The sequence below is a fragment of the Herpailurus yagouaroundi genome, unplaced genomic scaffold (assembly GCF_014898765.1).
Source record: "Herpailurus yagouaroundi ecotype Mexico unplaced genomic scaffold, PumYag 542, whole genome shotgun sequence".
Lineage (NCBI taxonomy): Eukaryota > Metazoa > Chordata > Mammalia > Carnivora > Felidae > Herpailurus > Herpailurus yagouaroundi.
The window spans coordinates 1-23051 of NW_024412759.1; the positions used below are offsets into that span (position 1 = coordinate 1).

At 37.2% G+C, this 23051-nt stretch overlaps 1 pseudogene; it reads left to right on the top strand.

The window, feature by feature from the left end:
* Positions 1 to 77: 77 nt before the first annotated feature.
* On the top strand, positions 78 to 961 carry LOC121023271 (microtubule-associated protein RP/EB family member 1-like; annotated as a pseudogene).
* The last annotated feature ends 22090 nt before the right edge of the window (positions 962 to 23051 follow it).

Below are 23051 nucleotides of genomic sequence, written 5' to 3' on the forward strand. Positions count from 1 at the left end.
AAAAAAAAAAGTAAGCCAACACTAAGATATATTGTTATAAAATTTGGAAAATGTGACAAATAAAAATCTTAATATAGTAAGGTGGGACAGTTTGAGCAAGACCAAGACAGAACCAAAGCCAGGCACAGACAGGGGATATGGTCCCACCAAGAACCAAAGAATACACTGAATGTATACTCAACGTCCGTCACCAGCAATAATCTAAGATAACACGACATGCTGGGCCTGGGTCAATGAGTCTCTGCAGCTGAATCTGACAAAGATCAAACAGTTGCACTCAGTAACTGCTTATCATCAGTTTATGGGCATGCTGTTCCTTGGCTCCATTGCCTTGAAGAAAGTGAAATTCCACACTAAGCTAGAACACGAATACATCCAGAACTTAAAAATACTACAAGCGGGTTTTAAGACAATTGGTATTGACAAAATAATCCCTGTGGACAAATTAGAAAAGGAAATTTTCAAGGCAATTTTGAATTTGTTCAGTGGTTCAAGAACTTTTTTTGATGCAAACTATGATGGAAAAGACTATGACCCTATAGCTGCCAGACAAGGTGAGGAAACTTTAGTGGCACACTCCCTTGTTGCTCCAGCTCTAAACAAACTGAAGAAACTTCTCAGCTCTAGGAGTGCAGCTCCACAGAGGCCCTCTGTGACCCACAGAACTACTGCAACCCCTAAGGTTGACCTGGTTTTGGTGCTAAAGAATCTGGTGTGGGCAACTGGGATGATGAAACAGCTAATAGATGCAGCAGGTCAACGTGTTGAAACTTAATGTTGAAGACTTGGAGAAAGAGATTTCTATTTTGGGAATCTAAGGAACATTGAATTGATTTACTAAAATAACAAGGGGGAAAACAACCCTGTACTGCAGTGTACCATGGGCAATCTCTATGCCACAGACAAAACTTTTGTGATAGCTGATGAAGGGGGCCCACAGGAGGAAGAAGAAGAGTGTTAACAGTCTGGACCAGCAGAGCAATATCCAAATTCTTCATTCCAAATCATATGCTTAACTGTAAAATATTTCCTTTTATTATTCTTAGGGGACGCACTGATTTCTTTTCATGAGCAAAAAGTACCTCTTTTAAAGAACACTGCAGAAGTTTCACTCTTTTTCCAATGAGTTTGAGTTTAGGGGCTTTCATTTTATAGCAAGGCAGTATTAACATCCAGCTGTTTCACCTAGGCTGCAGCTCACAGAGGCTGACCATGGGGCTCCCCATGTGGATGCTGGTAACACTGATTGAGGAAGACATTGTTTTCAAACTTTTTTTAATGTTCATTTATTTTTGAGAGAGAGAGAGCACGAGCAGGAGAGGTCAGAGAGAGAGGGAGACAGAGAATCAGAAGCAGGCTTCAGGCTCTGAGTTGTCTGCACAGAGCCCACTGTGGAATCAAACCTGTGAACCGGGAGATAATGACCTGAGCTGAAGTTGGATGCTCAAAGAACTGAGCCACCCAGGTGCTCCAGGAGGTAGTGTTTTTATGTAATATGCTGAGGCAGATACCTCAGTAGAAAAAATGTAAAGACTGATTTGAATTTTAAGCTAATGTGAAATCTTGGCAGGGTTCATTTTAATAAATAAATGCCTTAAGAATATTTAAAATATGCTTCCATGTTTCAAAATACACAAAAAAACCTGACATATTTTATGTGTTTGATGTTGTGTCTGGGAAGGAACGGCCAGATCTCTGGACCTTTGGAATCTACTGATCACAGGTCTTGCAGGGCTGCTTGAATCTAAAAAGGTCTAGGCGTTGGCCCAGAAGAGAAGTTTAAAAAGTCACTCTGTAAAGCCATTTGTTGTCTTTGGCCAATTGTATCCTTGCTATAATAAGCAAAAGGCATTGTTGCCTGGACTAAGAGAGGTTGTGTTCCAGCCCTGACATGTTTGAGTTGGAGAGACTGAATTTCAGTGAACATTTCTCTGACATTTTTCCCAATTATCCCTGAAATTTCAATGTATTGGTTTTTGTTTGTTTGTTTGTTTGTTTGTTTGTTTGTTTGTTTTGGCAGAGGCGATGAATTGTGTTCAGTTTATAAATCTAACAACTACTTTTGGGGACTTGCCCACATCTCTGGAATTTGAATGGGGGTCATGTCCCATTTTACTGTCTTTTAAGTTTACATTGAACAAGCTTCCTTCTCTGCTCCCCTTGCCCACTGGGGACACCTCTTTCACTCCTTAAAGTTCGCTGCTTAGAGTGTAAGTTCAGCAGGTAGGTGGTCACACTGAAAGTTTCTCTGGACCTCTGTCAGAGGGAGTGACCAGTGAATGCTATTGCTACCCTGGGACCTACAAGACTGGGTGTTCCCAACACCTGCTATCCACAGCCTTCCACTGTTATTGAAATACTTTGCCAGTGCACTAATCTCCTTGTAGATAAAATTTGTTAGCATGTTGGCAAATGTTAATTTTCTTTTGCAGAAAATCCAGGACCATGTCTGAATTAATAATTAATATTTAAAATACTTCATTCCTTAACTCTTACTCATTTGTTCTATTCCCAGCCTATTCAGTTCCTTAGTTTGGAAGAATTATGCCAAATATTTTTGTCACCCACTACTGAGACTGTTGAGACCCTGATGTATTTCTTTTGATTTGTTTCTCGTGGTAGCTTGTCCTAAAATGTGTGTATAAAGCAGATATTTTATGATAACAATTATTGTGTAGTGAATGTTCTATGTGGGATTAAGAGAAAAACCCAGATACAGTGATTAACAATGCCAAAAAGTGCAAGTAACTAGCCATTGTTCAATAACAGTGGTGCTATTTTTCTTTTGTGGCCTTTTAGACTTCTGTTGCCCTAAAATCCCATTTTATTGGGAACCCATTTTCCACCTGGTCTTTATTGATAAGGTTTTTTTTCCTATGTTAAATAGTTTCTAAATCAAATTCCATATTTCAAAAAAGAAAAGAAAAGAAAAGCAACATGGCAAAAGAAGTTCTTAACTTACAAGGGGCAATCAATAAGGCTAGCTTGAGATATCTCAACAGAAACTTGGAAAACCATAAGAGAGTGTGCTGAATGGGAAAAATATGCAGTCAAGAATATTTGATCCAGAAAGGCTATCATTACATGCAGAAGGAGAGATAGTTTCCCAAACAAACAAAAACTAAAGGAGTTGTGACCACTAGCACAGCTATGAAAGAAATATCAAAGGGGACTCTTTGAGTGCAAAGTAGAGACCAATAGTGGCAAAGCAAAGAAAGGATCACAGAAAATTTCAAGAAACAATGACAAAACAAGCACCAGAATAGCAATAAATACACATGTATTGATAATTACTTTGAATGTAAATGTACTAATGGACTAAATGGAATAAAAATATAGGATGTCAGCACAAATAAAACAAATATGATACTTCTGCATGCTGCCTAAAAGAGATTCATTTCAGACCTAAAGACACTGAAACATTGAAAGTGAGGGGGTGAAGAAATATTTATCATGCAAATGGCTGTCAAACCACTGTCCTAGACTCTGAGTTGAAAATTCTCTTTTGGCCAGCAAAAGAGTGGGATGCAGGACAAAAATCAAGAGATGGCTAATGTCTGGGAAAAGATACAAGCCCTGAATAAGGGTCTTGCCCTGTATTTATTAAGATCAGAAGGCTTACAAATGTGATGGACATGCACAATGAGACAATGAATCAGTGAATATTAATTCATGGGCATAATGGAAAAGGGGGTTTTGAAGATATACAGTGTTTGTGGTTTGGGTCAATATAAAACAAAATCCTGGCGCCGGGCGGAAGGACAGGTGGTTGTTAATGGCAGACAGGAGACACCATGTCTGTTTATCTTAGCTAGCCTAAAGGATAAAGCAAATGGAACAAATAACCTGGGGTTAACAAGGCACCTTTTCTTTTGTTAATCAGCTCCACTCTGGGCAACTTCACCTGCAGCTCAGTGCAGCACTTTACCTGTTTACCTAACTTGGTCCTTCTTTCCTGTGAAATCAGCTTTCTGCTATAGTGCTAAATTGGTGGTGGTGGGGGGGTGTTTTTGCCCTGAATGCCTAATATTGCTTACCTCATATACCTTTGAATTGGGTGTCTTTGCACCTTTCTCTATTCTGGGGCCTTTGCTCCTCCCTCTCTACTCAGGGGACTGCACTGCCTCTCTATTCTGAGGTGCCTTTGCACCTCCCTATTCTTGGGTTCTAATTTTGTTTACCCAAACTCGGGTGTGAGCATCCTATGCCTTTGTACTTCTTTATGCCTTGTTAATCCATTGGCATAAGCCTGGGGGATTCTTAAGCTTATTCCCCACAGAAATAAATAGTCACAATGCTGACATTGGACAAAGATTGTAACAAGAGACAAAAAGGACACAATATAATCATAAAAGGGACAACCCAAAAAGAAGATATAAAAATTGTTTATAAACTCTACATGGAATCACCCCTATGTATAAACTAATTAATAATGACCATTAAGGAAATTATTGATAATACATTAGTAGGGGACTTTAACACCATACTTACCAGAAAGTACAGGCCATCTAAAAAGGAAATCACCAAGGAAACAATGCCTTTGAATGACTCACTGGACTAGATGGACTTAACAACTATATGCAGAACATTCCATGCTAAAACAGCAGAATACATGTTCTTTTCAAGTGTAAATGGGAGATTCTCCAGAATAGGTCACATATTAAGTCACAAATCAGGACTCAAAAAGTACAAAAAGATTGAAAACATGCCTTTCATCCTTTCTAACCACAACACTATGACTATAGAAATCAATCACAAGGAAAATTTGGAAAGAACACAAATACATGGAGATTAAACATCATGCTAGGAGACAACAAATGAGTCAAGAAAATCCAAGAAGAAATAAACAAACATGGAAAAATTGAAATGAAAACACAACAGTCCATAACCTTTTGGATGCAATAAAAGTGGTCCTAAGAGGAAATTAGATAGTAATACATGCCTAACTTAAGAAACTAGAAAAATCTCAAATAAACAATCTAACTTGAAATCTAAGGAGCTACCAAAAGAAAAACATATGAAGCCTAAAGCTTTCAGAAGGAAGGAAATAATAAATCTCAGACCAGAAATAAATGATAGAGAAACAAACAAACAAAAACAAAAACAAACAAACAAAAAGAACAGATCAACGAAGACAGGAGGTATTTCTTTGAAAACAATAAATAAATTGATAAACCTCTAGTCAGACCTATCAAAAAGAAAAGAGAAAGTACCCAAATAAATAAAATCTCAAGTGCAAGAGGAGAAATAACAACCAACACACAGAAATATAAACCATTATGAGTTTATTGCGAAAAACTATATGCCAAACTAGAAGAAATAGAAAAATTTAGAGAAACATATAAACTGCCAAAACTGTAGCAAATAGAAATGAAAAACTGACCAATAAGCAGCAAAGAAATTAAATCAATAATCAAAATATCCCCCAAAACACAAGTCTGGAGCCAAATGTCATCACAGGCAATTTTAACCAAATACTTGAAGAAAAGTTAATACCTATTCTTCTCAAACTATTCCAAAAAATAGAAATGGAAAGAAAAGACCAAATTTATCCTTTGAGGCCAGAAATATTGTTATGGCAAAACTTAATGAAGACATTACTAACAAAAGGAACTACAGGTCAATATCCCTGAGAAACATAGATTCAAAAGTCCTCAATAAAATGCTAGGAAACATTAGAAGTCAAGATGGCTGAGTAGTAAGGGGACCATGGGCTTGTCTCTTGAACACAGCTAGATCAACATCAAACCATTTTGAACCCCTAGAAAATTTATCTGAGGATTAACAGAACAATCTCCATAATTTGAGGGAGAAAATATTGCAGGTGTGGAGAGGTGATTTTATGGGATATAAGAGCTACAATGTTTCGAAAAGGTGGAAGCCTTTTCATGGAGAGAAGAGAGAAGGGGAGATGGAGCAATGCATCAAGTTCACACTAGAAAAGCACTCTCCCTTAAAAGTAGCTAGAGTAAAAGAGTGAAAACAAACACAAGGTACTGTGTAAGAAAATTCTTCCCCAAAATGACTGAAAGCGAAAAAAGAGAGGGTTTCAATATCAACTGTACTTATAACACTGTAGCACAAAGTCCAAAGCTTCAGAGCTCTGTGACTGGTGATGTTTAGGCTAAGAAGCAAGGAGGACCCCTGGGAGTGGGCAGCAACGTCTAAGGATTCTGGGTCACCCAGGGAGAATTGGTTCCCCTCCTTGGAGTACATTTGGTAGATGTGATACAACCTCTCCATGGGCAAAGAACCCAGTAGATGCCACACAACTGCCCCTTTCACTAGTATGTGAATGCAACAAACCCTGGTGCTACCTGTTGTCTCCCAACTTACCATATACTCTGAGCCTCTGCTGCTACACATTTTCTGGAAGAAGCCAACAGCAGACAGTGTGGCAAGACCCTCCCCCAGAGGATTAGTGAGGGTCCAAGCCTTGGGTTTCTTAGGTGTGGAGTTATGAAACACAGCTGTGCATGAGTTAAAACTCTGGAGGGAGGCACCACCTGGCAAGCTGACAGCTCAGACATAGATAAGTGGGAAGGCAGGGAGCTAATGGAAGTGGGAGACACAGTAGGGGGTGATTGATCACCCATTTGTGAAGGTGTGAATGTCCTGCTCCGTATACAAGAGAGCTGGGAGAAGCAATTTTCACCATTAGCCCACCAGCACTGATCTACCCCAGTGAACTAAAGAGAGCCACCAAGTGGAGAACAGAGCCTTAAACCAAGCCCCACCTGCTGTACCCTACAGGCAAATCTCCATTAAGGAAATATGACCTGAGAATCAGAGCAGCAGATCCTTCCCCCAGAAGAACAGCACAAATATCTTCCACTTGCTCAGTCTACTGATCATAGAGTGCGGCAAACCTTCAGCTGTAGGGGAAACTGGATATAAATGCTTTGGGCTTTTTGCTTGTTTTCCTGTTTGCTTTTTGCTTCTGTTTTTGCTGTTTTTTTTTTCTTGTACTTTTTATTTTACTTTAATTTTTTAGTTTCTTTTAATGTTTAATTTGTTTTAGTCTTTTCTCCTTTTTCAATAAAACTTCTCTTAACAAGCAGATTAAAGCAAACCTAGGGCCTAGCTTCCTTTGCATGATTTTATTTTTTTAATTTTAATTTAATATCTTTATCATTATTAGTTTTTATTTTCCGAAATGAAAAGGCAGAGGAATTCTTGCCAGTGGAAAGAAAATGAGGAAATGACAGCCAAGGATATAATCAACACAGATATTAATACGATGTCTGAAATAGAATTTAAAACAGTTATAAGGATTCTAGCTGGGCTTTAAATAATTATAGAAGACACTAGAGAATCCCTTACTGTAGAGATACAACAGCTAAAATCTAGTCAGACCAAAATTAAAAATACTATAACAATACTATAACCAAGATACACACTAAAGTGGATACCATGACAGGAAGGATGGTTGAAGCAGAGGAATGAATTACTGATAAAGAAGATAAAATTATGGAAAAGAATGAAGTTGAAAATAAGAGAAAGGAAACAAAGGTAATGGATCACAAAGGTAGACTTAGGGAACTCAGCAACTTATTAAAAAAAATTAACATATTTGGGAACATGGGTGGCTTAGTAAGTTAAGCATCTGATTTTGCCTCAGGTCATGAAGTCACGGGTGTGAGTTCAAGCCCCACGTAGGGCTCTATGCTGTCAGCTCAGATCCTGGAGCCTGCTTCAGATTCTGTGTCTCCCTCTCTCTCTGCCCCTGCACTGCTTGCACTGTCTCTTTCTGTCTCTCACTTTCTCTCTCTGTCTCTCTGTCTCTCTCTCTCTCTCAAAAATAAATACTTAAAAATTTTTAAAAACTAAATTAACATTTCTATCATAGGAGTCTCAGAATATGAGATAGAATAAGGGGCAGAAACTTCATGTATATGTTATATATTTACAATATATAATATTTGTATATATAATTGAATATATAATATAATATATAATATATAATGTATATATAATATGTATATATATAATATATGTATTTTAGGTATTTTATATACAATATATATAATGTATATATAATATGCATATATATTATATATTAAATATATAATATATACTATACAATATAAAATATTTGTATATATACTATATATTTATATATATAGTATATATGTGTATGTATAATATATATGTGTATATAATATATATACATACACACATACATATATATGTGTGTATACATATATGTGTGTATATGTGTTTGTGTGTATATATATAATCTCCAACTTGGGGAAGAATAGATATCAAAATTCAAGAAGAACAGAGAATTCCCAGTCAGTTAAATAAAAAAAAAAAAAAAAGCAAAAAAAAGAAGAGCATTGCTCAGACATGTCATAGTAAAATTCACAAAATACACATACAAAGAATCCTGAAAGTCGGAAGTGGGGAATAAATGTATCAATCTACAAAGGAAGACAGATCAGGTTCACAGCACATCTGTCCATAGAAACTTGGCAGGCCAGAAGAGAGTGGTAAGATATATTCAATGTGCTGAATTGAAAACAAATATGCAGGCAAATATATTCTATCCAGTAAAACTGTCACTAACAATAGAAGAGATAAAGGCTTGACCAAACAAAAACTAAAGGAGTTAATGACCACTAACTGAGCTTTCAAGAAATATTAAGGGGCACTCTTTAAGTGAAGGCAAAAGGCCAAAGACAATAAAAAGTAGAAAGGAACAGAGAATATCACCAGAAACACCTCAATTTTACAGGTAACAAAATAGAGCTAAACTCTTACCTTTCAATAATCACTCCAAATGTAAATGGGCTAAATGCTCCAATGAAAAGACATAAGGTATCAGAATGGATTAAACAAAAAAACAAAACACACCTATTTATTTCTAAAGAAGACTCCTTTTAGACCTAAAGACATGGGAAGATTGAGAGTGAGAGGATTGGAGAAGAGTCGATTATGCTAACTGATGTCAAAAGAAAACTGGAGAAGCCATATTTATATCAGACAAACTAGATTTTAAATCAAAGACTATAACAAAAGATAAAGAAGGACATTATATCATAATTAAAGTTCTTACAAAAAAGAAAAAGAATAGGAAGGAAGGAAGGAAGGAAGGAAGGAAGGAAGGAAGGTAGGTAGGAAGGAAGTGTATTTTGTTTGATATGAGTACAACTACAAAGCTTTTATTTCACTTTTATTTACATGGAATGGCTTTTCCCATCACATCCTTTTCAGTCTGTTATCTGCAAGTCTGAAATGAGTCTCTTGAAGGTATCATATAGTTGGGCCTTATTTTTGTGGATTTAGTCACCTTATATCTTTTATTGGAGCATTTAATCTACGTACATTTAAAGTAATTATTGATATTTATGAATTAATAGTTATTTTGTTAATTTTCTTAGTTCTTCTGTATCTTTCTTTCTCTTTTGCTTTCTTACCTTGTGATTTGATGACACTTTGAAGTATTATTCTTGAATAGAGCAGCCAATATGGCAGAGAAGTTGGGGGATCCATACTTCCTGCATCTCTCAAACAAAGAAGGGCTGAAGCCAAAGGACATTGAAGCTGAAGAGTATGGAAGGAAAAGAGACTGAGTTTACCAGCGAGAAACCGGGACTACTTAAAGGGCCATAGGTTGGTGATTGTGAACTGAGGGAGACAAAACAGGCCTCTCAGGCACTGAGGGGAGGAATCCCCTTCTGCAGAGAGACAAAGGGAAGAGGAAGAGTGACTGGGGAAGTGTAGAACACTATCTGGACAAGAGAAAAAACCTCGGACTGGGCTGGAAAGGGATCCCATCTCTAACTGAAGAGTTTTCTTCGGACTAGGGCCAGCTGCCCTGTTCTCACACCCAGGGAGGAGAGGAGCCACCTCCAGGTTTGGTGGTAGTTTAGGTGTGCAGTCTGTAGCAAGAGAAACTGGTTCCCTCCCCTGAAGTGCTGCAGCATAGGCCAAAACCAGCTGGGACCACATATCAAGCAGCATCCAGAGACATTTTCCCAGTACTGGTGCACATGGAATGGGAGTTTAAATCCCAGCGAAGCGCCGGGACACAGGAGTCTCATCTGCGGCAATGGCACAGTGAGGATGGCTCCAAAGGAGTGATTTGGGGCACCAGTTTGTGGAGAAGAGAATGGGGATCGCCATTTTTCTCCCCTCAACCACCAAGACGGGGCCTCAGGGACCAGTCCACAGAGGTGAGACCAGCCTACACCAAACCATGACCCTCCATGCTGGGTAACTGCTTATCTAATAGAGTGGGATAGATGCTGTGGAGGCAGACAGAACCCTCCTCCAGGCCAGTGTTGCTGCATTGCCTGGATTAATTTTAGGACAATTCTTCTTGTATTGATATATTCTCCCTTCCATTTCTCTCTTATCTCTTCCTTCCTCTAGCCTGGTTACTCTGGTTATTGATTTGTTTAAACAAACATATTTAATCCATTCTCTTGATACATGCTCTACACCTCCTTCTTTCTTTTCCTTTCTCTCTCTGGGAAAATTACCAGTATAGTTTCTCTCTGTGGGTAACTTTATCTTCATTTGCTTTTGCCTGCCTCATTCCTTATTTTTGTTTCTCTCTCTCTTGATTAAGACTTTTAGTTCTGCCTGGTCAACGTTTATTTTTTTCTTTTTCCCTGCCTCTGCCATTTCTCTCTTTATATGTGCTCTTCCATCAGCACCACCTCCACCCTTTTCTTTACCTGTAGCCGGTGTTTCTAGTTTTTTCTTTTGGATTTTTATTTTTTGTTTTTGTTTGTTTGTTTTAATTGTTTGTGTGTTTGCATATTTTTGATTCCTGTTTATCTGTTTTCCTTTCCAGGACTACTTCAACGAACGAATCAAAACACACCTGGTGGATTGTATAAAACATCACCATGAGTAGGGAAATAAAATAGCCAAAGTCACAACAACAGAACAAACATACACTTTTCACAACAACCCTGAAAAGTGTATGACCCGCCTTGAATATAGCAGTGCTTTCAGGTGCAGAGCACATAACAACGTTTTAAAACTCATAAGGGAAAGAAAACCAGCCAAAATGATGAAATGGAATAATTCTCCTCAAGAGAAATTCCAGGAAGAAGTGTCAGCTAAGAACTGATCAAAACATATATAAGCAACATAACTGAAAAAGAAGTTAGAATTATAGTCATAAAATTAATCGCTGGGCTTGAAAAAAGCATAGAATGACAGCAAAGAATCAATTGTTGCAGAGATCAAGGGACTAAAAATTGGTATTGATGAATTAATAAATGATATAAATGAGGTGAAAAATAAAATGGAGGTGGCCACAGCACAGATTGAAGAGCAGAGGGGAGAATAGGTAAATTAGAAGATAAAATTATGGAAAAGATAAAGCTGAGAAAAAAGAGAGATAAAAAAATCCAGGATCATGAGGGGAGAATTAGAGAACTAAGTGATTCAATCAAATGTAACAATACACATACCACAGGAATTCCAGGAGAAGAAAAGAGAGAGAAAGGGGCTGCAGGTGTTTTTGAACAAATCATAGCTGAGAACTTCCCCAATCAGGGGAAGGAAACAGACATTGAAATCCAAGAGGCACGCAGAACTCCCTTCAGATGTAACTTGAATCAATCTTCTGCATGACATATCATAGTGAAATTGGCAAAATACAAGGATAAAGAGAGAATTCTGAGCGCAGCTAGGGATAAACAGGCCTAAACATACAAAATCAGACACATAAAGGTAGTAGCAGACCTATCTACTGAAACTTGGCAGGCCAGAAAGGAATGGCAGGAAATCTTCAATGTGATGAACAGGAAAAATATGCAGCCATTAATCCTTTATCCAGCAAACCTGTCATTCAGAATAGAAGGGGAGATAAGGGTTTTCCCAGACAAACAAAAACTGAAGGAATTCATCACCACTAAACCGGCCTTACAAGCAATCCTAAGGGGGACTCTGTGAGTGAAATGCTGCAAGGGCCACAAAGTACCAGAGGCATCACTACAAGCATGAAACCTACAGATTACACAATGACAGTAAACCTATATCTTTCAATAATAACACTGAATGTAAAAGGACTAAATTCTCCAATCAAAAGACATAGGGTATCAGAATGAATAAAAACAAACAAACAACAAAAAAACCCAACACCCAACTATTAACTGTCTACAAGAGACTCATTTTAGACACAAGGACACCTTCAGATTGAAAGTGAGGGGATGAAGAACTCTATATCATGCTACTGGAAGTCAAAAGAAAGCTCGAGTAGCCACGCTTACATCACACAAACTACACTTTAAATTAAAGGTTGTAACAGGGATGAAGAAGGGCATTATATAATAAATACATGGTCTATCCATCAAGAAGAGCTAACAATTATAAATGTCAATGAATCAAAACTGATAGCACCCAAATATATAAAACAACTAATCACAAACATAAGCAAACTTATTGATAAGAATGTGGTAGTTGCAGAGGGCTTTGATACTCCGCTTACAACAATGGGTAGATCATCTAGACAGAATGAGTAAAGAAACAATGGCTCTGAATGGTACATTGGACCAGATGAACTTGACAGACATATTTATTACTTTACATTACAAAGCAGCAGAATATACTTATTTTCCAGTGCACATGGAACATTCTCCAAGATACATCACATACTGGGTCACAAAACAGCCCTCAATAAATATACAAGAATTGAGATCATATCATGCACACTTTCAGATTACAATGCTATGAAACTTGAAATCAACCACAGACAAAGTTTGGAAAACCTACAAAAGTATGGAGGTTAAAGAACATCCTAATAAAGAATGAATGGGTCAGTCAGGTAATTACAGAAAAAAATTAAATAATATATGGAAACAAATGAAAATAAAAATACTACAATCCAAACTCTCTGGGATGCAACAAAGGCAGACCTAAGAGGAAAATAAACTGCAATCTAGGCCTATCTCAAGAAACAAGAAACATCCCAAATACAAATCTAACTGCACACCTAAAGGAACTAGAAGCAGAACAGCAAAGACACCCCAAACCCAACGGAAGAAGAGAAATAATAAATATCAGAGCAGAAATAAACAATATAAAAAAACAGTAGAAAATATCAATGAGACCAAGAGTTGGTTTTTTGAAAAAATAAACAAAATTTATAAACCCCTAACCAGGCTTCTCAAAACACAGAGACAGGACCCAAACAGACAAATCGCTAATGGAAATGGATTTATTACAACCGATCCCTCAGAAGTATAAGCAATTATCAGCAAATACTATGGAAAAGTATATACCAATAAACTGGACAACCTGGAAGAAATGTACAAATTCCTAAATACCCACACACTACCAAAACTCAAACGGAAAGAAATAGAAAATTCAAACAGACCCATAACTGGTGAAGAAATTGAATCATTTATAAAAAATCTCCCAACAAATAAGTGTCCTGGACCAGATGGCTTCCCTACAGAATTCTATCAAAGATTTAAAGTAGAGTTAATACCTATGCTTCTCAAGCTCTTCCAAAAATAGAAATTGAAGGAGAATCTCTGACACATTCTATGAAGCCAGCATTACTTTGATTCCCAAACCATACAAAGACCCAGAAAAAAAAAAGATAGAACTACAGGCCAATATCCCTGATGAATATGGTTGCAAACATTCTCAAGATACTAGAAAATCAAATTCAACAGCATATAAAATGAATTATTCACCATAATCAAGTGGAATTCATTCCTGGGCTGCAAGGCTGGTTCAACATCCACAAATCAAACAATGTGATGCATCACAAAATAAAAGAAAAGAACCATATGATACTGTCAAGAGATGCAGAAAAAAAGCATTTGACAAAATACAGCAACTTTCTTAATAAAAACCCTCAACAAAGTTGTAATAGAAGGAACATTAAACATCATAAAAGCCATTTATGAAAAGCCCAGAGCCAATATCAACCTCAATGGGGAAAAACTGAAAGCTTTCCCCTTAGAACAGGAACATGACAAGGATGTCCACTGTCACTATTTTTGTTTAACCTAGTGCTGGAAGCCCTAGCATCAGCAATAAGACAACAAAATGAAATAAAAGGCATCAAAATTGGCAAAGATGAAGTCAAACTTTCACTTTTCTCAGACCACATGATACTCTACATGGAAAACCCGACAGACTTCACCAAAAATCTGCTACAACTGATATATGAATTCAGCAAAGTCGCAGGGTACAAAATCAATATACAGAAATCGGTTGCATTTTTATACACCAATAATGAAGCAACAGAAAGAGAAACAAAGAAACTTATCCCATTCACAATTGCATCAAGAACCATAAAATAACCTGGAATAACCTAACCAAAAGAAAAATATTTGTATGCTGAAAACTATGGAAAAGTTATGAAGGAAATTGAATAAGACAAAAACACATGGAAAAACATTCCATGCTCATGGATTGGAAGAAGAAACATTGTTAAAATGTCAATACTACCCAAAGCAATCTACACATTCAACGCAATGCCAATCAAAATTGCACCAGCATTCTTCTCATAGCTAGAACAAACAATCCTAAAATTTTAGGGAACCGCAAAAGACCCTGAATAGCCAACATAATATTGAAGAAGAAAACCAAAGCAGGAGGCCTCACAATCCAAGACTTTAGCCTCTACTACAAAGCTGTAATCATCAAGACAGCATGGTATTGGCACAAAAACCGACACATAGAACAATGGAATAGAATAAAGAACCCAGAATTGGACCCACAAATGTATGGCCAACTAATCTTTGAAAAAGCAGGAAAGAGTATCCAATGGAAAAAAAAAGTGTCTTTAACAAATGGTACTGGAAGATCTGGACAGCAACATGTAGAAAAATGAAACTAGACCACTTTCTTACACCATTCACAAAAATAAACTCAAAATGGATGAAGGGCCTGAATGTGAGACAGGAAACTATCAAAACCCTAGAGGAGAAAGCAGGCAACAACCTCTTTGGACTCAGCTGCATCCATTTCTTACTCAACACATCTCCAAAGGCAAGGGAATTAAAAGCAAAAAATAAACTTTTGGGACCTCATCAAGATAAAAAGCCTCTACACTGTAAATAAAACAATCAACAAAACTAAAAGGCAACCAATGGAATGGGAAAATATCTTTATATTTGCAAATGACATATCAGATAAAGGACTAGTATCCACATTCTATAAAGATTTTACCAAACTCCACACTTGAAAAACAAATAATCTAGTGAAGAAATGGGCAGAAGACATGAATAAACACTTTTTCAAAGAAGACATCCATATGGCCAACAGACACATGAAAAGATGCTCAACGTCACTCCTCATCAGGGAAATACAAAACCACACTGAGATACCACCTCATGCAGGTCAGAGTGGCTAAAATGAATGAATCATGAGACAATAGATGCTGGAGAGGATGTGGAGAAATGGAACCCTCTTGCATTGTTGGTAGGAATGCAAACTGGTGCAGCCCCGCTGGAAAACAGTGTGGACCCAGCAATATCCCATTAGGAATTTACCCAAGGAATACAGTAGTGGTGATGCATAGGAGCACATATACCAAATGTTTATAGCAGCACTTTCAACAATAGTCAAATTATGGAAGATCCTAAATGTCCATCAACTGACAAGTGGATAAAAAAGATGTGGTTTATATATACAATGGAATACTACTTGGAAATGAGAAAGGATGAAATCTGGCCATTTGCAGCAATGTGGGTGGAACATTGTCCAATATAATTGGACAATAAATTATATTAAAAAATAAAGTACTCATGGATTCTCTCTCTCTCTCTCTCTCTCTCTCTCTCTCTCTCTCTCTCTTTGATATGTCTATTGCAAGTTTTTGGTTTGTTGATACATGAGGTCCTTATACCTCACACACCCACACCCACACACACACACACACACACACACACACACACACACACATTCCTTCCTGCTTTATGTTTTAGCATATGATGTCATATTTTACATCTTTTTATTTTGTATTTTCCTTAAAATATTTTTGCAAATATAACAGACTTTACGATTTTTGTCTATTAACCTTTAAACTAGCTTTATAAATGATTGATATACTACTTTTACTGTAAGTTTTTTTTACACCAATGATTTTCTTTTTCCTTTCATAAATGTCTTACTTCTACTTATGGCCTTTTGCTTTATACTTAACGAAATTAATTTTATGGTTTTTGTAAGTCTGGTTTATTCGTAATGAATTCCTTTAACTTCTGACTGGAAACATCTTTGTCTATCTTTCAATTCTGGATGACAACCTTCTAGATAATAGGTTTTTTCCTTTCAGAAATATCAATATACCATGCCACTTCATGCTTCTTGGAGCCACTTGCTGATTTTTAGATTCTATTTTTATCTTTAATTAATTAATTAATTTTGACATTTTAATTTTGTGTTGATGTGGACATCCTTGAGTTCATTTTTGTTTGGTGCTATCTGCTCCGTGGACCTGGATATCTGTTTCCTTCCCCATCTTAAGAGAGTTTTCAGCTTATTAATTATTTAAATAATATTTCTGCCGCTTTCTTTATTCTCTTTCTGGATCCTATAATGACAGTTTTTTGTATGATTGATGTTGACTCAGAGGTTTCTTAACCTATCCTCATTTTTCTTATTTTGTTTCTTTTTAATTGTAATTGGGCAGCTTGGGTTTTTCCCACTACCCGTCTTTCAGATCACTGATCTATTCTTGCTGACCCTCTAAGCTTCTGTGATTCTGTCTAGTGTTTGTCATTTAAGTTATTTTTTATAAAGAGAGCAGGGAAGGGACAGATAGAGGGAGAGACAGAATCCCAAGAAGGCTCCACACAATCTGTGCCAATCTGATGTAGGGCTTGAACTCATGAACCATGAGGTCAAGAGTCAGACACTTAACTGACTGAGCCACCTATGTTCAGTCATTTTATTTTTTTAACTGTGATTGGTCTTTTTTTAATATTTTATATCTCTCTTTTAAGTTCTTATGGAGTTTATACACTTTTCTCTCAAGTATTGTGAGTGTCTTTATGATCATTACTTTGAACTCTTTACTGGGTAGTCTGATTATTCCATTTCATTTAGGGGTGTTTTTTTTTTTTTTTTTTGAGATTTCACTTGTTCTTTTATTTAGAACATATTCTTCTGTTATGCCCAGAATTCGTGATCCCCAAAGACCACTAGGGAGCCGAGTCCGATGCAAAAGCAAAGAGCCTTTATTCGAGCTAGCTCGAGCTCAATCCCCTACCTGCACCGACGCAACGGTGAGATACCAGGGAAAGAGAGCGAGTTTCAAAAGGACAAAGGTTTTATTGGGGCCTAGGGGCAGTTGGTGAGGTAATGGCTGTGGCCTCAGCCGATTGGCTGGGGAAGGGTCCAAGTCCTGTTAGGCAGGTGAGGGGGGGGGTTACTCAAGGGGAGGAGGTGTGGTCAAGGTGAAGGACACAGAACAAGATTGAGTCGGCTGGCGTAGGCCCGCCCTTTCACTTCTTCTACTTGTTTTGTCTGAATTTGCTTATATTTCTGTGTATTATGTAGATTTGGCTGCTTCTCCTGGTCTTTAAGATGGTGATCTTATGCAGATGTTGTCCTGTGAAGCCCAGTAACACCATTCCCCCCATTGTCACCAGTATAAGGCACCCCAGATTTATCCCCTATATTGGCTGTATGCACCTTTTGTTGTGACTGGGCTGAGTCACAACAAAAGGGTTGAGGATGGTGGGGCTGCTCCATAGCTCAGGCATCTGCAATCACTAACTGTGATTATTGCAGGTACGCTAGTAGGAAGATGACTCCTGGTGCAGATGTTTTAATGGGCTTGGCTGGCCATCAGCCTAGCTTGCTGCAGTGATGGGACATGAATATTGTGGGTGCACTTTTGGATATGGCTGGCTCTTAGCATGGCTGGTTGAGAGACTCAACTGTATATACTACAGGCACATGTATGAGTGAGGCTGACCTTGGATTCTGGCTGGTTGTAATGACCAGCTGCAACTACTTCAGGTGCACTGATGAGTAGAGTTCTCCCAGCTGTAGAAATTTGAGATTCCTGGCTATAGCTACTGTGGGTTTAGTGGTGAATAGGTTTAACCTCCAATACAACTGGCTAAGAGGCTTGGCTACAGCTTTCATGGGCATGCTGGTAGGTGGGCCTCTCTCTTCTCAGGGCATGGATCATTTTGTAGGGGCAGTGATCATGGCTGGTATGTCCCATCTTGTGTGGCAGGGACAGAGCATTTTGTCAGTGTTCCTGTCATGGAACGAGGCTGGTTGGAGTAGTCCCACAGAAGAACTAAAGGGTAGGGTGCACAGTGCTAATGAAAGAGATGGAAAGTGTTGCAGTAGTCTTCCACAAGTTTCTGGCCAGCTAAGGTTGAAGGAGGTCAAGAAAACTGGCACCTGCCAGCAATTCTGTTCCTAGAGAAAGCTGAATCAGATCCATTTCCCTCTATAACACACCATAATATTAGTCAGTAAATCTTGTACGTAATGCTGGTGTTTTCCAAACTGCTAATTTTGTGTTGGGTTTTCAACTGAGTGATAATGCACAGTGAAAATTTAAGATCTGAGTGTTCGCTTCCTATAGCATTTTTTTTTTCTTTCCCTTAGTTAAGCCCCTTTGATTTTCAATGTTCATGGATTCAAGCCTCACTGATTTTCAAAGTGTGATGGTAGGGAAACTTATCTTACCCATAAGGATCCTCAAAACTTGGAGCGCCTGATGTAGTGCTTGATTCCCTCCCTCCTCAGGAAGACCTCTGCATCTCTGATAATCCTTCTGTTAGTGGGTCATTAGACCAGGGCATTGATTACCAACAAAATCTCTGTTCCTCCTACTGTGCTTGGAATGACTTTTTCTTATGTCTTTAGCTGTACAAAGTCTGTTCTGCTAGTCTCAAATTTGTTTTCAGAGTGAGTTGCATTATATGTAGTTGTCTCATTTCTGGTGGAAGGAAGTAAGCTCAGAATCTTCCTACTCCGCCCTATTTCTCCTTTCTGGTGTATTAATAACTTTTAACGTTTAAAACAATAGTGGTTTTTTTTAACTTTAAACTAATGATTTTTTTTAATTTAAATTCATTTTAGTTAACATACAGCGTAGTCTTGGCTTCAGGAGTAGAACCCAGTGATTCATATCTTACATATAACACCCAGTATTCATCCCAACAAGTGCCCTCTTTAATGCCCATCACCCATTTAACCCATTCCCCTACCCACCTCTGCTCCAGCTACCTTCCCTTTACTCTGTGTATTTGAGAGCCTCTTATGATTTCCCTCCCTCTCTGTTTTTATCTGATTTTTCTTTCCCTTCCCCTATGTTCATCTGTTGTCTGTCTCAAATTCCACAAATGAATAAAATCATATGATATCTATCTTTCTCTGACTGACGTATTTCGCTTAGCATAATACCCTCTAGTTCCATCCACATTGTTGCAAATGGCAAGATTTCATTCTTTTTCATCGCTGAGTAGTTCTATGCACATACCACATCTACTTTATCCATTGATCAGTCAGTGGACAGTTAGGCCCTTTCCATAATTTTGCTAATGTTGATAGCACTGCTGTAAACATTGGGGTGCATGTGTCCCTTCTAATCAGCATTTTTTATACTTTGGATAAATTTATAATAATGCAGTTGCTGAGTCATAGGATAGTTCTATTTTTGACTTTTTGAGAAAGTGCCATACTGTTTTCCAGGGTGATGTACCAGTTTTCATTCCAACCAAAAGGGTTTGCCATTTCTCTGCAGCCTCCTCAAGATCTGTTTTTTCCTGTGTTGTTAATTTTAGTCATCCTGACGGGTGTGAGGTGGTGTTTCATCACGTTTTGTTTTGTTTTGTTTTGTTTTTCCAATCATGGTTTTGATTTTTATTTCCCTTTTGATGAGTGATGTTGAGCATCTTTTTATGCATCTGTTAGACATCTCAATGTCTTCTTTGGGAAAATGTCTATTCATGTCTTCCGCCCAATTGACTTTTGACTATTGGTTTCCCCAGGCTTGTTGATATATAATTGACATATAACACAATATTATTTTAATATTTATGACATAAAATTTTGATATATGTATATTCTGTAAAATGATTACCCCATTAAACTCATTTAGCATCCACTACTACTCATATTAACACATAATTTTCTTGTGATGAGAACTTTAAAGATCTACTCTCCACAACTTTCAAATATACATGAAAACATTGTTAACTATAGTCACCATGCTGTACATTACATCCTCAAATCTTAACTCACTTATAACTGGAAGTTTACACATTTTGACCACTGTGAATCCATTACTCAGCCACCCTTCCTTACCTACTACTTCTGGAAACCAGCAATCTGTTATCTGTTTCCAGGAGTATATATATATATATATATATATTCATATATTCCAAATATAAGTCAAATCATACAGTTTTTCTCTTTGACTTATTTCACTTTTGATAAACCCCTCAAAGTCCATCCATGTAGTCATATGTGACATGATTTTACTCTGTTTTGTGTCTGAATAATATTTATCACATTTTCTTTAAATATCAAAATGCCAGTGGACACTTACTTTGTTTCTATGTATTGACTATTATAAACAATGCTGCATTAACATGGGGGTGCAGATATTTCTTTGAGATAGAGATTTAATTTCATTTGGGTCTATATTCAGAAATGGAATTGCTGGATCATATTTTAGTTATTGTATTAGTTTATTGAGGGAGTTACACATTGTGGATTTCCATAGAGGTTGCATCAATTTACATTCCCAGGAACATTACCGAAAAGTTACTCTTTCTCCACATCCTCGGCAACTTTTCTTATCTCTTGTCTTTTTAATAGGTAGCCATTTTAATAGATATGAGGTGATATCTCATTGTGTTTTTTTATGTTTATTTATTTTTGAGAGACAGAGAGAGAGAGAGAGAGAAAGAGAGAAAGAAAGTGGGGGAGGAACAGAGAGAGAAAGAGAGACAGACAGAATCTGAAGCAGGCTCCAGGCTCTGAGCCTGAGGTGAGGCTCAAGCTCACAAACTGCGAAATCATGACCTTAGCCAAAGTCCGATGTTTAACTGACTGAGCCACCCAGGCGACCCTCTCGTTGTGGTTTTGATTTGCATTTCCCTCAATATTAGTTTGTCAAATATCTTTTCATATCCCTGTTTGGCATGTATTATGTCTTCTTTGAAAAATTGTCTATTCAGACCCTGTGCCCATTTTCAAAATCAAATTGCGTTTTTGCTGTTAAATTTGTATGAGTTCTATGTATATTTTGGAAAATAACAGCTTATCAGGTAAACAATTTTCAAATATATTGTCCCATTTTGTGGGTTGCCTTTTCACTTTTTTTTCTCTGCAGAAACATTTAATATTGTTTTCCTTTTATTTATTTTAGAGAAAGAGAGACCAAGCTGGGGAGGGGGTAGAGGAAGAGAGAGGGAGGGAGGGAGAGGGAGAAAGACATGATAGATATAGAGCAGGCTCCACACTAGGGACAGACCCCAGCATGGAGCTCAATTCCACGACCTTGGGATTATGACCCAAGCCAAAATGAAGACTTGGACAGTTAACCTACTGAGCCACCCAGGTGCCCCACTATGCAGAAGCATTTTATTTATTTTTTAAAATGTGTATATTATTACTTTATTATTGTATTAATGAAATGTGTATAAAGAACACCAAACAATAGCATAATATTTATCCATTTGTCAGGCACTGGACACTAGGGATGTTTCCATAATTTGGCTATTGTTTATAATGCTGCTATAAAACTCAGGCTACATGTATCCCTTTGAATTAGTAATTTTGAACTCTTTGGATAAATACCTAGTGGTGAAATTGCTAAGGTAGTTCTAATTTTAACTTTTTGAGGAACCTCCATATTTGTTTCTGGAGTACCTGAACTAATTTGCTTTCCCACCAACAGTGCAGGAGAGTTTCCCTTTATCCTCATCCCTGACAACACCTGTTGTTCCCTGTGTTGTTTTCCTTCCTTTTCAATTTCTTAGAATAGTTTAGATAAATAAGTATTAACTCTGCTTCATTTAATTTTATTTTTTTTATTTTTCCCTTTTTTAAGAATTTAAATATTACTTATTTACTGTATAATGCAATGTTGGTTTCAGGAGTAAAATTCAGTAATTCATCACTTGCATATAACATCCAGTGCTAATCACAAGTGCCCTCTTTAATTCCCATCACCCAACTAGCCCATCACCTACCAACCTCCATTCATCAACCCGTAGTTATTTCTCTAAAATTAAGAGTCCCTTGTGATTTGTTTCTCTCTCTTGTATACCTCTCTTCCCATATGTTCATCTGTTTTATTTCTTAAATCCCACATATGAGTGAAATCTTATGTATTTGTCTTTCTCTGATTGACTTATTCCGCTTAGCATAATACATTCTGGCTCCAAACACATCATTTCAAATATCAAGACTCCATTCTTTTTTGATGACTGAGTAATGTCCCATTGTATATATACCACATCTTTATCCATTCATCAGTAGATGGATGTTTGTGCTCTTTTCATAGGTTGGCTATCGTTGATAATACTCCTATAAACAATGGGGTTCATGTGCCTTTTGGAATTAGTATTTTTTGTATGATTTGGGTAAATAATAATGCATTTGATGGATCATAGGGTAGTTCTATTTTTAGTTTCTTGAGGAACCTACATACTGTTTTCCAGAGTTGCTGCACCAGTTTGCTTTCCCATGGAAAATGCAAGAGGGTTACCTTTTCATTGCAGCCTCATCAACACCTGCTGTTTATTTTGTGTTAATTGTAGCCATTCTGACAGATGTGAGGCAATATCTCATCATGGTTTTGATTTATATACCCCTGATGATGAATGATGTTCACTGTCTTTTCATGTGTATGTTAGTCACCTGATGCCTTCTTTGGAAAATTGTCTATTCATGTCTTCTGCCCATTTCCTAACTGGATTATTTTTTTCCTGGGTGTTGACTTTGATTAGTATTTTATAGATTTTGGATACTAACTTATTATCAGATATGTCATTTGCAAATATCTTCTCTCATTCAGTAGGCTGTCTTTTAGTTTTGATTATTTTATTTCCTTCACTGTGGAGAAGAATTTTATCCTGATGAAGTCC